Source organism: Rhinoderma darwinii, chromosome 1, assembly GCF_050947455.1.
Source record: "Rhinoderma darwinii isolate aRhiDar2 chromosome 1, aRhiDar2.hap1, whole genome shotgun sequence".
Lineage (NCBI taxonomy): Eukaryota > Metazoa > Chordata > Amphibia > Anura > Rhinodermatidae > Rhinoderma > Rhinoderma darwinii.
Genome location: NC_134687.1, coordinates 115,966,874 through 115,985,623, shown reverse-complemented (window position 1 = coordinate 115,985,623; position 18,750 = coordinate 115,966,874). Strand labels below are relative to the sequence as shown.

Genomic DNA, 18,750 nt, shown 5'->3' with positions numbered 1-18,750 from the left:
TGTCTGTGCGCCACTAAATTAAATCTATGCCAGCCAAAAATATAGTAAAATTAAATGCAAATTATAGTAAATGCGTTGGGCCGCAGGTGTTCACGCCCCCTTTCGCTAAGCCTTGCCCACTTTTTAAAAAATGGCGAAAACGTTGAAAAAGTCGCAATTTTTGGCATCTATTTAATTTCGTTCCTATATTTTTTGTACTTCTTAATTGTTTTCAAATGTGAAGTGCCTTGACATTTCTTTCAAAAAAGTTTTTGTTACCTCGCTTATGGGAGCATTTGTGTATATTGCACTTTCTTTCTTTATGATGGTTAGGGCTTGTTTAGACGAACGTGTAATACGTCCGTGCAACGCGCGTGATTTTCACGCGTGTCGTACGGACCTATGTTAGTCTATGGGGCAGTGCAGACAGTCCGTGATTTTTGCGCAGCGTGAGTCCGCTGCGAAAAACTCACTACATGTCCTATATTTGTGCGTTGTTCGCGCATCACACACCCATTGAAGTCAATGGGTGCATGAAAATCACGCATGCCACACGGAAGCACTTCCGTGGGACGAGCGTGATTCACGCAACAGCTGTCAAACTATGAATGTAAACAGAAAAGCACCACGTGCTTTTCTGTTTACAAACATCCAAACGGAGTGTCATACTGATGGCGGCTGCGCGAAAATCACGCAGCCGCGCATCATACGGGGCTGACACACGGAGCTGTTAAGTGCCTTTTGCGCACGCAAAACGCAGCATTTTTTTGCGTGCGCAAAACGCACACGCTCGTGTAAACCCGTTCTTATAATTGTTACAAGTTCCTTAGGTTTGCACCTTGTTCATGTTGGTAAACAAACAACTTAAGGGTATGTTCACACGCTAAACAAAAAACGTCCGTAAAATACGGAGCTGTTTTCAAGGGAAATTGATTTTCAGCCGTTTCATATTCAACTAGCGTTTTTTGATGCGTGTTTTCACGGCTGTTTTTGGAGCTATTGACCCAATAAAAAACGGCTCCAAAAACAGCTTAAGAAGTGACATGCACTTCTTTTTTACGGGGCGTTTTTTTACGCGCCGTTTTTACAAATGGCCGCGTACAAAACGCCCCGAGGGGAACAAAACATAGATTTTCCCATTGAAATCAATGGGCAGATGTTTGGAGGCATTCAACCACCGTATTTTCAGCCATTTTTCATGGGCGTTTAAGGCCTGAAAAACGGCTGAAAATAGGCCGTGTGAACATACCCTAAGGGTATGTTCACACGGTCTATTTTCAGCCATTTTTCGGGCTGTAAACGTCCTGAAAAACGGCTGAAAAATCGGAAGCAGAATGCCTACGAACATCTGCCCATTGATTTCAATGGAAAATACGGCATTCTGTTCCGATGGGGCGTTATGTTACGCCTCATTTTCAAATAATGGCACGTAAAAAGAAGTGTATGTAACTTCTTGAGCCGTTTTTCAGTGACTCAATAGAAAAACCGCTCCAAAAACATCTGTAAAAAAACGCTAGTTTGATTAAAAAATTTGCAAGAAACGTCTGAAAATATGGAGCTGTTTTCAAGGGAAAACAACTCCTGATTTTCAGCTGGTTTTTTTTTAAGCAAACTAGCGTTTTTAACAGCGTTTTTTACAGCCGTTTTTGGAGCTGTTTTTCTATAGAGTCAATGAAAAATTGCTCAAGAAGTGACATGCACTTCTTTTTACAAGCCGTTTTTTCAAAACGGCCGCGTAAAAAAAATGCCCTGTCAGAAAAGAATGCCGTATTTCCCATTGAAATCCATGGGTAGATGTTTGTAAGCGTTCTCCTTTCCGATTAAACGGCCGAAAATAATCAGTGTGAACATACCCTAATAGTCAGTCATTATGTGCCTTTGCATTGCTTGTATTTTTTTTTATCAATAAACAGAGATTTGACAGAAGTCAGAGCACGGTTAGGGGGCTAAGGTATGTTAGGTATCAATAGTGGTGTTTAAATTATTACAAAAAAGACTTGTAAAAAAATGTAATAAAGCTTGAAAGTGTTCAAAAAGGAGGCATTTTATTCACGTAATGAAAATTGTTTATTCTTTATATATCAACAGTCTTAGGCCTTATTCACACGAACGTGTCCGTTTTGCGCGCATAAAAAAATGCAGCGTTTTTCCTGTGTTGCAGTTCCGTGTAACATCAGTGTATGGTGCTTGTCAACGTTATTTACGTCAGCAAAATAAATGAAGGAGGTGTTTTTCTTTTTCTCATCATTTCTTTAGCAACTGTTGCGTGAATCACGTAGAGCACACGGATGTGCGTCCGTGTGCTGTCCGTGATTTTCACGCACCCATTGACTTCAATGGGTGCGTGATGTGCAAAAAACGCACAAATATAGGACCTGCAGTGAGTTTCACGCAGCGGACACACGCTGCGTGAAAAACACTGAATGTCTGAATGGCCCCATTGACTTGCACAGGTCCGTGTGACGTGCGTTATTTTCACGCGCGTAACACGGACGAGAAATACGCTAGTGTGAATAAGGCCTTAAAGGTTGTGTAAGGCTCTTTTCACAATGGGTCTTCTGGCGCTGCTTTTGAAGCAGAAACCACGTCGGAATCAGTCCCAAAAAATGGCCGTAATCACCCCCCATTGATTTCAATGGGAGACAGAGGCATTTTATTTTCCCGGGCGGCTTTTAGGCGCTTGCGGGGAAAAAAAAGTGGCATGTCTCTTCTTGCCGCGGTTTCCACCTCTGACCTCTCATTGAAATCAATGGGAGACAGAAAAAAACCTGCGGTGCTCGTTTCTGAGCATTTTTCACGGCAGGCAAAAACACGCAGTGAAAAACGTGGCAAAAAAGCGCAGGCGGGTCAAAATTTCTAAAGGAATTCCGTGGCCCCAATTTTTTTCTGCCTGCAAAAAAACTCTATGTGAACAGGGCCTTAATAGTATTTTAAACGAACATAGTATTTCACAGAACAATAAAATTTGTGTTCTTTGTAGCTTTTTGGGCTAGTCCTCTTAATTTGATAATTGTTAATTTTTATCATGGGTATGATATAGTTTGTCAACTCTGTTTAATAAACATGACGTGTTGAAAGACTTTTTTTGGAGGATGTTTCGCTCATGTGACACCAATTTACTTTTGGGTTGGTTGTATGCTTTCAATCACTTCCAGATTTTAAATATGTCAGCAAGTCAATACAACATGTGAAATACTACTCATGTGATGTCCATAATTGACTACGTTTTCAAAACTACTCAGTTTCAATTGTCTGTGGTATTTGTTTGTTTTGTAAAATGCCAACTTTTAAAGAGAATTTCCCCAAAAATAAAAACACCAGTCTTTTGGTTGTCTTCAGTTACATTTTATGTTAAAGGGGTTGTCCCACCATTAAATATTTTATATTCACTGTAAGGCCCTGTTCACACAGAGTATTTTGATGAGCTTTTTGGAGCGGAAACCGCTCCGCAAAACTCGGTCTTTTTACAAAAGTAATTTTATTGGGCAAATAGTTGTAAAACATAAAAAAGTGCGATAAATTTGGTATTGCCGGAATCGCACTGACCCGCAGAGTAAAGTTAACACGTAATTTATAACGCATGGTAAACGCTGTATAAAAAAAAATGTAAAACTATGCCAGAATTGTTGTTTTTTGGTCACCATGCCCCCCAAAAAATAGGATAAAAAGTGATCAAAAAGTCACACATACCCCAAAATGGTACCAATAAAAACTGCCCTCATACCACTACGTCTATGAAAAAATAAAATAATTAAGGCTCCAATAAGTCAGGAAATAAAACATATGCAGTCGTGCAGCCCCTAGGGGAACATTTCTTCTGTTTCAAGAGGCGATTTATCAAGGCCCTGAAATTAGGGAACCAGAAAGGGGAGGGCCCAAACATATCTGCTGGAAGCGAGGGCACCCGCATTATACCAGGACAACACTTCCCAGCAAAATTCCCCAAACAGCAAAGGTGCAGAGTGTGTACTAAAAAGGGGAAAAGAAAGGGCACTGATAAATGGTGTCCTTTCTTATCCAACACTGGCCTGTGCATAAAGGCTTGCTGCAAAGCGTAACACACATCTATGGATTATTTTACTGTTTTTTTTTTACCCCATTATACCACCTAACTATGCCCTTGATGTACTCTGCCCAGCTTAAATGTACCCCCACATTATAATTGAAAACACCAGTAAAACTCAAACAAAACTACTACCAAGCAAAGTCCGCTCTCCAAAAGCCAAATGGTGCTCCCTCCCTTCTGAGCCCTACAGTGTGCCCAAACAGCTGTTTACTTACACATATATCTCATCGCCATACCCGGGAATTAAATGCTGAATGTATCGCCAAATTTTACCACTAACTTAAAGTACAATGTGTCACGAGAAAACTCAGAATCGCTTGGATAGTTAAAAGCATTATTTATTACCACATAAAGTGACACATGTCAGATTTGAAAAATAGGGCTCTGTCAGGAAGGTCAAAAGTGGCTGCAGCGGAAAGGGGTTAATAGTTTAACCTTTAAATAAAGCTTTCGATTTTTTTTCTTTGTTATGTAAATGTGAAATATATATTTTGTGCCTTTCCTTTGTTATTCCCCCTTGAAATTTTTTACTAAATTGATAACCCCGTTGCCTTTATTTCAGAAATGTCTAAAATAAATAACTAGGGATTGCATAACGCAGAGTTCTAAGAAAATAAGTTCCAGAATTGTTATTTCACGGAGAATACAATTATTTTCTAAAATAGACAAGTTAGCAGGGGTGACAGGTCCTCATTAAGTTGCAAAGCCAGAGAATAGTGGTTTAGAGGGGCTAGAGACTGTGAAAGAGGGCAGGAGACTAGTGGTCAATTAGCCCCATAGCTGACTCAGATGATAAAAGTTCAGACTGGGCACAGTGATATGTGAAAGTTGATTTTCTGCAGGTGTGTTGAACTATGTACTGTAGAGACTTTCTGTACTGTTGGTCCAGCAAAGGAGAGAGGCAGACCTTCATGGTTGGAAAGCAACATTAAAAATTAAGTCTCACAGTTAAAATGGAAAACTGGACTTAGTACAGGGCTCATCTCAATGCATTTATTCTTGTTAAAATTGTATTAATTGCAAAGTAACACAACATGTAGCTACACCCCCTACTGATTTATAGAGATGATGGAATCACTGCTAAAGTAATTGAATCTGGTCAGTATTTCCCAAAAGTTTCAGATTAATCGAAACTGTAAAGGATCTGCCAGACACAGCTTCTGTGTCAACGCCCATAGGTAATCAGTCTGCACCTGCTTCTATGTCTGTGAGACTGACTCCATCTTCCACCACTCAGGATGGCAGGCTTAGGAGTGGGAGAGCCTATCACAGCCTGGCCAGACGGAGCTAGCTCCCGCCCTCTGTCTATTTATTCCTGCCTTTCCTGTTCCTCCTTTGCTTGTGATTCTTCTCTGCTGGTTTCCTGGCCCTGCTGCAGCTTCTTGAACTACTGACCCTCTGCTTGTTATTGACCTTGGCTTTACTGACCACTCTTCTGCTCTGCGTTTTGTACCTCGCTCATCTCCTGGTTTGACTCGGCTCGTTCACCTCGCTTGTTGCTCACGGTGTTTCCGTGGGCAACTTCCCCTTTTCCCCGGCTTCTTTGTACCCTTGTCTGTTTGTCTGTCATGCACCTATTGAGTGTAGGGACTGTCGCCCAGTTGTACCCCGTCGCCTAGGGCGGGTCATTGCAAGTAGGCAGGGACTGAGTGGTGGCTAGATTATGGCTCACCTGTCTGTCTCCCTACCCCGTCATTACAGAAACCCAATACTTTTGAGGTTTGCAGCACTAGAATCGGCAAAATTGCAGCCTAAAATTACCATTTTACAGATTGGAAAAAGGAAGAGGAGAGAAAAGGAGGTAAAAAAAAGAAATTCCATACTCACCTCCCCTGGTCTCCCGTAGCGACCCTCGCTGCTGGACTCCTGAATGACATTTTGTCCTATGTCGCCACTGCAGCTTTTGATTAGCCGGCAGAATTGCTGTTTTTTGAGCACTCCGCCTTCCAAAAAACAGCAATAAAAAGTGTTCAAAAAGTCCCATGTAAACCTCTACTAGAAGGAGTTTGGAAACTGTTAAAGGAGGTACCCCTTCCAACACTAGACCCCTTTTCTTCCGGCGAACAACCTTAACTTTTTGCTTTTATCAGGATTCCGAAGTTCTTGTAGAGAGTTCAAAAACAAGTATCCAGTCCTTTCGGACCCTTCATGGCCAGATGTCCTAATCCGCTTCCTCTCCCCCCTGCTAAAATTACTATCTAAAATATATTTTGATATCACACTTCATAAAGCTCCTGCAAAACCACGCTTTTTACAAGCTTGGGAGAAAGAACTTCAAATAACTTTATATGCTCAAGACATATCTCAGATACTCTACAACTCACACGGATTCACTAGGTGCGCTCGGGTTCAAAAGAACTCATACAAACTTCTTACCCATTGTTATAGAACCCCAGAATTCCTATTCAGAAAAGGCCTGATCCCTAATGACCTATGTTGGCTCTGCAACAGGCACACTGGTTCACGGTCGCATATTTGGTGGGATTGCCCGAGTGTTCGGCCCTTCTGGCTGGTGATCTCCTTCTTTGTCTCGTCCATCTGCAAAATTACAATTGACCTCAATGCTCCTCTGGTTCTCTTAGGGAAACCTACTTTGGGCTATAAGAATCAAAAAACAACCTTGCAACCTTTATGATAACTGTGGCAAAATTGCGTTTGAATGTGGGTTGACAAAATGGACCACCTATGTAGGATGGAGGAGCTCGCCAGCTGGGAAGATAGAACACACTCCAGATTTAACAGAATTTGGGGCCCCTAGAATGAAGCTAGGAGTGATATTGCTGTAGACTGTTGACGTATGTTATATTTGTAAATGGGGAAGGAGTCCTCCAGCGCACGGATCCTTTAGGCGGCACACGATGAAGATCAAAGCAGAAAAAGAGAAACTTGATCCAGCGCTGGGTTTAAAAGGAAGTAATATTCCAACTTTATTCCAAAAATATTTAAAAGCCCATAGCAAAGGGGTGGATGCATCAGACAAATCACTTTTTCTTACTCATGGCGTGTTGCAACACGCCATGAGTAAGTATCTTATATTAGTCTGTCTAGACAAGCACAGTATCTTTTCATGTAAATAGTTCATGTTTCTCGTGTATTTTGTATGGCTACTGACCATTGTGGTCTGATCTGTTGTACCCATCATTACTCTTTGTATTCTCAAAATGCAGTGTTCTCCTATGATTTAGGGTACAAATATGCACATTTTATTTGCCTTGTCCTTTTTGTTTTAAAATTGAAAACCTTTTGTGAAATAAAGAATTTTGAAAAGCAAAAAATCCCATGTACCTTAAAATTGTACAAATAAAGACTGCAGCACAATATACTGCCAAAATTATTATCTACCAATGTAAATTCACAGAACAATTAACAATAAATTAATAATTATCATTTTTATTTGTCTAATTACTACATGTAAATCAGAGGCGTAGCTAGGTTCTCCAGCACCCGGGGCAAAGATTCAGTTTGGCGCCCCCCCCCCAACCTCTTTCCCGACATCTCCTTCCCCCTCGCCGTGCTTGTTTTTTCTACCAATCAATGACGTGTCATTTATTTTCCACATTTCCTTTTATGTAATGCGAGCATAAAAACATTTGTACATTTTACAAGCAATATAATTCTATACACAACACCAGAATAGTGTTCAGTACATAAATACAGCCCCAGAACCAAGCTCATTACATATATACAGCACCAGAACAAATACAGCTCAATTTAGTGCAACCCCTGTACAGGTTTGTACGGCGTAAAACAGCTCCCAGCATGGTCCGAACAATGGTAAGGATATTGTAAAGGATCTGCCAGACACAGCTTCTGTGTTGACGCCCGTGGGTAATCAGTCTGCACCTGCTCCTAGGTCTGAGATAGTGACTCCATCTTCTACCAGTCAGGCTGGGGGGCTTAGGAGTGGGAGAGCCTATCACAGCCTGGCCAGACGGAGCTAGCTCCCGCCCTCTGTCTATTTATACCTTCACTTCCTGCTCCTCCAGTGCCTGTGATTCTGCCTGTTTCCTGGCTCTGCTGCTGCTGCTTGAACTATTTGTCCTCTGCTTCATTTTGACCCTGGCTTACTGACTACTCTCCTGCTCTGCGTTTGGTACCTCGTACACTCCTGGTTTGACTCGTCTCGTTCACTACTCTCCTGCTCTGCGTTTGGTACCTCGTACACTCCTGGTTTGACTCGGCTCGTTCACTACTCTCGTTGCTCACGGTGCTGCCGTGGGCAACTGCCCCATTTCCCTAGCTTCTGTGTACCCTTGTCTGTTTGTCTGTCGTGCACTTATTGAGCGTAGGGACCGACGCCCAGTTGTACGCCGTCGCCTAGGACGGGCCGTTGCAAGTAGGCAGGGACTGAGTGGCGGGTAGATTAGGGCTCACCTGTCTGTCTCCCTACCCCGGCATTACAGATATGCTGGGAGTTGCTGTTTTACAAAAAATAAATCCTATCATAATCATACCACCCATCATCTCGCTGCAGATCATACAGTGACTACATTACTGATTAGAGGGAGAATAAACATTTACATTAAGTGACTCACCGGTGACATCTCAGATTCTAGTACTTTTTCTCCATCTGGTCCAGACCTCTATGATGACTTCTCCCATTTCTGCAGTTTGCCGCTCAGATGTCTTCAGCTTCTCACTTTTCCAACATTTCTACACCTATAAACAAACATAAAGTTATCATTATACCACACACTACGCCCCTAAATATAATAGCGCCATACACTGCACCTCTAACTATAATAGCACCATACACCATGTCCCACACACACACACTGTGCCCCCTGTAGATAGTGTCTGCCATAGAGCCCCCTGTAGATAGTGCCCCCATAGAGCCCCCTGTAGATAGTGCCCCCATATAGCCCACCCCTGTATATAGTGTCCCACAAATAACTCCCCCTATAGTTGTAATGGCAGGAAGGAGGTGATGGGAAAGTGAGCCCTAATCTACCCACCGCCCTGTCCCTGCCTACTTGCAATGACCCGCCCTAGGCGACGGGGTACAACTGGGCGGCGGTCCCTACGCTGTCTAAGTGCACGGGAAAACAAACAGGGAACACGCAAGGGAAGGGGCAGTAGCCACGGAACGCCACGAGGAAACGGAGCGGCGAACGAACAGTCAGGACCAGGACGAAGTGAGTTCACCCAAGCGGGCACGGAGACAGAAGCAAGCCAGGGGCAAAGCAAAGCAGGTCAAGCGGAACTGCAGCAAGGCAGAAGCACGGCAGAAGCAGGCTGGAGCAAGCAGCAGTGAGGCCAGGAATCCAGAAGAATTACAAGCACTGAGGGAGAGAACAGGGCAGGTAATAAAGGACAGGGGGCGGAGCTAACTCTGACAGACCAGGCCGCGATAGGCTCTCCCACTCCTGAGCCTGCCACCCTGGTTGGTGGGAGATGGTGTCAGTCGAACAGGTCTGGCCTCAGGTGTGGATTGATTAATCCCAGGAGTATACCTAGACGTAGTACCTGGCAGATCCCTAACAGTACTCCCCCTTTTATGAGGGGCCACCGGACCCTTACTAAGAGGACCCGGTTTAGTGGGGAAGAGAAGGTGGAACCTCCTGATCAATACCCCAGCGTGAACATCACGGGCAGGTACCCAAGTTCTCTCCTCCGGCCCGTATCCTCTCCAATGGACCAGGTACTGGAGGGAGCCCTGGACCATCCTACTGTCCATAATCTTGGCCACCTCGAATTCCACCCCCTCAGGGGTGAGAACGGGAACAGGAGGTATCCTCGAGGGGGACCAGGACGGGGAGCAGCGTTTAAGGAGGGAGGCATGGAAGACGTCATGTATGCGAAAGGATGGGGGGAGCTCCAGACGGAAGGATACAGGGTTGAGGACTTCAATGATCTTATAAGGTCCAATAAATCGGGGAGCAAACTTCCTGGACGGGACCTTAAGGCGCAAGTTCCTGGACGACAACCAGACCAAATCCCCGACGACAAACCGGGGGTTAGCAGAACGTCTACTATCCGCCTGAATCTTTTGTGCGCTCTGGGACGCCTCTAGGTTCTTCTGAACCTGGGCCCAGACAGTGCACAGTTCCCGATGAAAATCCTCTACCTCAGGATTATTGGAACAACCAGGGGAGACGGAGGAGAACCTTGGGTTAAACCCGAAATTACAGAAAAACGGGGAGACCCCTGACGAGTTACTGACCCGGTTATTCAGGGAAAATTCAGCAAGGGGAAGGAATGAGACCCAATCGAATTGACAGTCAGAGATGAAACACCTTAAATATTGTTCCAGGGATTGGTTAGTCCTTTCCGTTTGGCCATTAGTTTCGGGATGGAAGGCGGAGGAGAAGGACAGATCAATCTCCAACTTTTTACAAAAAGCTCTCCAAAATAAGGAAACAAATTGTACCCCTCTGTCAGAAACGATATTGACTGGGGCCCCATGGAGACGCAGGATGTGTTTCACAAACAAAGAAGCTAACGTCTTGGCGTTAGGTAGCTTCTTAAGGGGCACAAAGTGGCACATCTTGCTGAAGCGGTCGACTACCACCCACACCACCGACTTGCCCTGAGATGGAGGCAAATCGGTGATAAAATCCATGGAGATATGGGTCCAAGGTCTCTGGGGAATGGGCAAGGAACGTAGTAGGCCCGCAGGTCGGGACCTAGGGGTTTTGGACCTAGCGCAAACCTCACAAGCGGCGACGTAAGCCCTAACGTCTTTAGGCAACCCAGGCCACCAATAGTTTCTGGTAATGAGGTGTTTGGTGCCCAAGATGCCAGGATGACCAGATAGAGCGGAGTCATGGTTTTCCCTGAGTACCCTCAGCCGGTATTGCAGGGGAACAAACAGTTTGTCCCCAGGGACGTTCCCGGGAGCTGCACCCTGATCAGCCGCGATATCAGAAGCTAAATCAGAATCCGTGGCAGAGACGATTATACCAGGGGGTAAAATACCAGCAGGATCCTTCTCGGAAGGAGGATTGGCCATGAAACTACGTGACAGAGCATCAGCCTTAATATTCTTGGACCCAGCCCTATAGGTAACCAAGAAATTAAATCTGGTAAAGAATAGCGCCCACCGAGCTTGTCTAGGATTAAGCCTCCGGGCCGATTCTAGGAAAACCAGATTCTTGTGATCCGTAAGGACCGTTACCTGGTGTCTGGCCCCCTCCAGGAAGTGCCGCCACTCCTCAAAAGCCCATTTAATGGCTAGAAGTTCGCGGTTGCCAATATCATAGTTACTCTCCGTGGGCGAAAACTTCCTAGAGAAGTAAGCACAGGGGCGGAGATGGGTGAGGGAGCTGGTACCCTGGGACAAGACGGCCCCCACTCCCACCTCGGATGCGTCAACCTCTACAATAAATGGCTCCTCTTGGTTGGGCTGAATCAGCACGGGGGCCGAGATAAAGCACTTCTTGAGGGTCTCAAAGGCCTGGACGGCCTCAGGGGGCCAATGGAGGACATCAGCACCCTTGCGGGTAAGGTCCGTAAGAGGCTTAGCGACGACCGAGAAGTTGGCAATAAATCTCCTGTAATAGTTGGCGAACCCTAAAAAACACTGTAACGCCTTAAGGGAGGCAGGTTGGACCCATTCCGCCACAGCCTGAACCTTGGCAGGGTCCATGCGGAATTCATGAGGAGTGAGGATTTGCCCTAAAAATGGTATCTTCTGTACCCCAAAGACACATTTTTCAGTCTTAGCAAACAGATTATTCTCCCGAAGGACCTGGAGCACCTTCCTGACATGCTCCACGTGGGAGGACCAGTCCTTGGAAAACACCAGTATGTCATCAAGGTACACAACAAGAAAATTACCCAGGTACTCTCTCAGGATTTCATTAATAAAATTCTGGAAGACCGCAGGGGCATTACACAACCCAAAGGGCATGACCAGGTATTCGAAATGACCCTCGGGTGTGTTGAACGCAGTTTTCCACTAATCCCCCTCTTTGATGCGGATAAGGTTATATGCCCCCCGTAGATCGAACTTAGAAAACCATTGGGCTCCCTGAACCTGATTAAAAAGATCCGGAATCAAAGGAAGTGGGTACTGGTTCCTTACGGTGACCTTATTCAGGTTACGATAATCAATGCACGGCCTAAGACCACCATCCTTCTTCCCCACGAAGAAGAAGCCAGCACCTACAGGAGAAGTCGAGGGGCGAATGAAACCCTTGGCCAGGCATTCTTGGATATACACCCTAATAGCTTCACGTTCAGGACATGAAAGGTTAAATATCCTACCCTTAGGAAGCTTGGCACCAGGCACCAAATCGACGGCGCAATCGTAATCTCTATGGGGGGGCAACACCTCGGAGGCCTCCGTAGAAAACACATCGGCGAAGTCCTGAACAAACCCAGGAAGCGTGTTTACCTCCTCCCGGGGAGAAATAGAGTTAACAGAAAGACATGACATAAGACATTCACTACCCCATTTGGTGAGATCCCCAGTATTCCAATCAAACGTGGGATTATGCAACTGCAACCAGGGAAGACCTAATACCAGATCAGACGATAATCCCTGCATCACCAGTACAGAGCACTGCTCCAAATGCATGGAGCCAACCAGGAGTTCAAAAACAGGAGTATGCTGAGTAAAATAACCATTAGCAAGAGGAGTGGAGTCGATTCCTACTACAGGGATAGGATAAGGTAAATCAATACAAGGCATCTTTAGAGACATAGCAAATTCCACAGACATGATATTAGCAGATGAGCCAGAATCCACGAAAGCACTGCCCGTGGCAGACCGGCCAGCAAACGAGACCTGAAAGGGAAGCAAAATTTGATTGCGTTTCACATTAACGGGAAATACCTGTGCGCCCAAGTGACCTCCCCGATGATCACTTAGGCGTGGAAGTTTTCCGGCTTCTTATTCTTGCGCCTGGGACAGGTGTTCAGTAGATGCTTGTCGTCCCCACAGTAGAAGCAGAGACCATTCATTCTGCGAAACTCCCTACGTTGTCGAGGGGACATGGAGGCCCCGAGTTGCATAGGTACCTCCGAGTCCTCAGTGGAGGGGCGAGGAGACGGGACCTCGGGGGGGATCGCAGAAAAGTCAGAGGGGAGCACATTGAAGCGTTCTAGCTGACGTTCCCTGAGACGTCAGTCAAGTCGTACTGCTAGGGCCATAACCTGGTCAAGGGAGTCAGACGAGGGGTAGCTAACCAGCAGATCCTTCAGGGCGTCAGATAATCCTAACCTAAACTGGCACCTTAGGGCCGGATCGTTCCACTGAGAAGCTACGCACCACTTCCTAAAATCAGAACAGTATTCCTCAACCGGTCTCCTACCCTGACGTAAGGTCACCAGCTGACTCTCGGCTAAAGCAGTCCTGTCAGTCTCGTCGTAAATGAGTCCGAGGGCAGAGAAAAAACGATCAACAGAGGGAAGTTCAGGGGCGTCAGGAGCCAAGGAGAAGGCCCACTCTTGGGGCCCTTCCTGGAGTCGGGATATGATGATACCCACCCGCTGGTTCTCGGAACCTGAGGAGTGGGGCTTTAGGCGGAAATACAGTCTGCAACTCTCCCGGAAGGAGAGAAACGTCTTACGGTCCCCTGAGAACCGGTCAGGTAACTTGAGGTCGGGTTCTAGAGGTGAGGTGAGGGGTATTACTAAAGCAGCGTCACCCTGGTTGACCCTTTGGGCCAGGGCCTGGACCTGTAGGGAGAGGCCCTGCATCTGCTGGGTCAGGGTCTCAAGGGGGTCCATGATAGCGTCAGCGTAGGAGAAATGATAGACTAGGTAAGGGCTTGTAATTATGTAATGGCAGGAAGGAGGTGATGGGAAAGTGAGCCCTAATCTACCCACCGCCCTGTCCCTGCCTACTTGCAACGACCCGCCCTAGGCGACGGGGTACAACTGGGCGGCGGTCCCTACGCTGTCTAAGTGCACGGGAAAACAAACAGGGAACACGCAAGGGAAGGGGCAGTAGCCACGGAACGCCACGAGGAAACGGAGCGGCGAACGAACAGTCAGGACCAGGACGAAGTGAGTTCACCCAAGCGGGCACGGAGACAGAAGCAAGCCAGGGGCAAAGCAAAGCAGGTCAAGCGGAACTGCAGCAAGGCAGAAGCACGGCAGAAGCAGGCTGGAGCAAGCAGCAGTGAGGCCAGGAATCCAGAAGAATTACAAGCACTGAGGGAGAGAACAGGGCAGGTAATAAAGGACAGGGGGCGGAGCTAACTCCGACAGACCAGGCCGCGATAGGCTCTCCCACTCCTGAGCCTGCCACCCTGGTTAGTGGGAGATGGTGTCAGTCGAACAGGTCTGGCCTCAGGTGTGGATTGATTAATCCCAGGAGTATACCTAGACGTAGTACCTGGCAGATCCCTAACAATAGTGCTCTACAGATAGCCCACCCCTGTATATATAGCCCCCTGTAGATATAGCCCAGCCCTGTATATAGTGCTCTACATATAGCCCAACCCTGTATATAGCCCCCTGTAGATATAGCCCACCCCTGTATATAGTGCTCCACAGATAGCCCACCCCTGTATATAGCCCCCCTGTAGATATAGCCCACCCCTGTATATAGTGCCCCACATATAGTCCACCCCTGTATATAGCCCCCCTGTAGATATAGCCCACCCCTGTATATAGTGCTCCATAGATCGCCCACCCCTGTATATAGCCCCCCTGTAGATATAGCCCACCCCTGTATATAGTATCCCACTAATAGCTCCCCCTATAGTGCTCCACAGAAAGCCCACTCCTGTATGTAGCCCCCCTGTAGATATAGTGCTCCACATATAGTCCACCCCTGTATATAGTGTTTCACAGATAGCCCACCCCTGTTTATAGCCCCCCTGTACATATAGTCCACCCCTGTATATAGTGCTCCACATAAAGTCCACCCCTGTATATAGCCCCCCTGTAGATATAGCCCACCCCTGTATATAGTGCTCCATAGATCGCCCACCCCTGTATATAGCCCCCCTGTAGATATAGCCCACCCCTGTATATAGTATCCCACAAATAGCTCCCCCTATAGTGCTCCACAGAAAGCCCACCCCTGTATATAGCCCCCCTGTAGATATAGCCCACCCCTGTATATAGTGCTCCACATATAGTCCACCCCTGTATATAGTGTTTCACAGATAGCCCACCCCTGTTTATAGCCCCCCTGTACATATAGTCCACCCCTGTATATAGTGCTCCACTAGATAGTCCACCCCTGTATATAGTGCTCCACAGATAGCCCACCCCTGTATATACTATATACAGGGGTGGGCTATCTGTGGAGCACTATATACAGGGGTGGACTATATGTACAGGGGGCCTATATACAGGGGTTGGCTTTCTGTGGAGCACTATAGGGGGAGCTATTAGTGGGATACTATATACAGGGGTGGGCTATATCTACAGGGGGACTATTTACAGGGGTGGGCTATATCTACAGGGGGCTATATACAGGGGTGGGCGATCTATGGAGCCCTATATACAGGGGTGGGCTATATCTACAGGGGGCTATATACTTTATAGCCCCCAATTAGATATAGCCCACCCCTGTATATAGTGCTCCATAGATCGCCCACCCCTGTATATAACCCCCCTGTAGCTATAGCCCACCCCTGTATATGGTGCTCCATAGATGGCCCACCCCAGTATATAGCCCCCCTGTAGATAGACACCCCCCATAGATAAAGCCCCCCACATGTAGATAAAGCCCCCCCTGCCGTAGACAAAGTGCCCCCTCCGTAGATTAAGTCCCCCCCCGTAGATAAAGTCTCCCTTGTAGATAAAGCCCCCCCCCCCCGTAGATACAGCCACACACTTTTTTATTACAATTTAAAAAAAACAAAAAACTATTCAAACTCACCTTAATCCCGTTCCCACGCCGGCCAGCAGCAATGGAGACCTGCTCTCTTCTGTGCAGGTCTCCTGGGGGTTGAACGAAGCGTCTATGAAAGGCGCTGATTGGCTGGGCAGGATGACTTTCCCTGTCAATCGGCGCCTTTCATCGACGGAAGCTTCACTGGTACAAAAGCGCTGAATAGCCTATAGACACAGGTACAATTATAGTGCAGGAGGAGGTGGCGCTGGCGCCCCCCTCTAAGTTGCGCCCGGGGCACATGCCCCGCCTGCCCCCCCTAGCTACGCCCCTGTGTAAATAGTCTTCCTGCCTTATTCTACTGAACTGCATTGCTAGTATTATTGAATATGAGTGTTAAATAGGTCCTATACATACAACAGTTGTAACAATGCAAGCATTCATCATGTGCCTATAACTATTTAGGGGGGTTGGGGATCATTAATTGGTGATTTGTGATGTGTAAATGGACCTTTGGCTTCTTCATTGACTAAATAGCTATACAGTTAGGTCCAGAATTATTTGGACAGTGACACAGCCTTCATGATTTGGGCTCTGCATGCCACCACATTGGATTTGAAATGAAACAACTGAGATGAAATTGAAGTGTAGACTTTCAGGTTTAGTTCCATAGGTTGAACAAAAATATCCTGTGAAACGTTTAGGAATTGCAACCATTTTTCTACACAACCTCCTCATCTCAGGGGCTCAAAAGTAATTGGACAAATAAACATTACCATAAATAAAATGTTTTTTTTTTAATACTTTATAGAGAATCCTTTGCAGGCAATAACCGCCTGAATTCTGGAACCCATGGACATCACCAAACGCTGGGTTTCCTCCCTTGTGATGCTTTGCCAGGCCTTTACTGCAGCTGTCTTCAGTTGTTGCTTGTTTGTGGGTCTTTCTCTCAAGTTTTGTCTTAAGCAAGTGAAATGCATGCTCGATCGGGTTGAGCTCTGGTGATTGACTTGGCCATTGCAGAATATTCCGCTTCTTTACTTTAAAAAAACTCCTGGCTTGCTTTCGCAGTATATTTTGGGTAATTGTCCATCTGTACTGTGAAGCGACGTCCAAACAACATTGCTGCATTTTGTTGAACCTGAGCAAAAAGTAAATCCCCGAACACTTGAGAATTAATCCGGCTGCTTCTGTCTTCAGTCACATCATCAATAAACACTAGTGACGCAGTGCCTTTGGCAGCCATGCATGCCCATGCCATCACACTGCCTCCACCATGTTTTACAGAGAATGTGGTATGCTTTGGATTATGAGCCGTTCTAAGCCTTCTCCATACTTTCCTCCTCCCATGATTTCTGGTACAGGTTGATCTTAGATTCATCTGTCCAAAGAATGCTGTTCCATAACTCGGCTGGCTTCTTTAGATGTTGTTTGGCAAAATCTAATCTGGCCTTTCAATTTTTAAAGCTTATTAATGGTTTGCACCTTGTGGTGAACCTTCTGTATTTTCTCTCATGAAGTCTTCTCTTTATGGTAGACTTAAGTACTGATACACCTACTTCCAGGAGAGTGTTCTTCACTTGGGTAGATGTGAAGGGGTTTTTCTTCACCATGGAAAGGATTTTGCAATCATCCACCACTGTTGTCTTCCGTGGATGTCCAGGCTTTTTGGAGGTCACCACCAGTGCGCTCTTTTTTTTTATTTTTTTTATTTCAAGAATGTACCAAACTGTTGATTTGGCCACTCCTAACATTTGTGCTTTCTCTCTGATGGATTTCTTCATTTTTTTCAGCCAAACGATGGTCTGTTTCACTTGCGTTAAGAGCTCCTTTGACCTCATGTTGTGGGTTCATAGCAACAGCTTCCAAATGCAAATGCCACACCTGGAATCAACTCTGGACCTTTTACCTGCTTAATTTATGATAGATTAACGAGGGAATAGCCCATTAAATAGCTTTTGAGATAATTGTCCTATTAACTTTGGTACCTTTGGTACATTGTTAAGGATCTGCCAGGCACAGCTTCTGTATCCACGCCCATAGGTAATCAGTCTGCACCTGCTTCTATGTCTGTGAGACTGACTCCATCTTCCACCACTCAGGATGGCAGGCTTAGGAGTGGGAGAGCCTATCACAGCCTGGCCAGACGGAGCTAGCTCCCGCCCTCTGTCTGTTTATACCTGCCTTTCCTGTTCCTCCTTGCTTGTGATTCTTCTCTGTTGGTTTCCTGGCCCTGCTGCAGCTTCTTGAACTACTTGTCCCTGCTTCGTATTGACCCTGGCTTACTGACTACTCTTCTGCTCTGCGTTTGGTACCTCGTACACTCCTGGTTTGACTCGGCTTGTTCACTACTCTCCTGCTCTGTGTTTGGCATCTTGTACTCTCCTGGTTTGACTCGGCTCGTTTACTCCTCTTGTTGCTCACGGTGTTGCCGTGGGCAACTGCCCCGTTCCCTTTGTTCTGTGTTTCCTTGTCTGGTTGTCTATCGTGCACTTATTGAGTGTAGGGACCGTCGCCCAGTTGTACCCCGTCGCCTAGGGCGGGTCGTTGCAAGTAGGCGGGGACTGAGTGGCGGGTAGTTTAGGGCGCACTTGTCTGTTTCCCTATCCCTGTCATTACATACATATTAAAGAGCTGTAATTCCTAAACCCTTCCTCAAATTAGGATGTGAATACCCTCAAATTAAAGCTGAGAGTCTGCACTTTAAGCCCATAATGATTATATAATTGTATATTCAATATATTTTGGTAAACCGCTAAAATGCCAAAACTTGTGTCACTGTCCAAATAATTCTGGACCTAACTGTAGATCAGGAGAGATACTCGTCTAGGCTACCATGGCAGGTGCGTGCACGTGGCTGTCACAGTTCATAGTTAATAAGGTTGAAAAAAGACGCAGGTCCATTGAGTCAACCTATAATACTAACATGTTGATGCAGAGAAAGGCTAAAACCCCATGAAGTGGATCC

At 46.2% G+C, this 18,750-nt stretch overlaps 1 protein-coding gene across 1 annotated transcript in view; it reads left to right on the top strand.

The window, feature by feature from the left end:
• Nucleotides 1–18,750, top strand: part of RXFP1 (relaxin family peptide receptor 1) — a 341,714-nt gene that overhangs the window by 95,353 nt on the left and 227,611 nt on the right. The gene's annotated exons all lie outside the window — the stretch shown is intronic.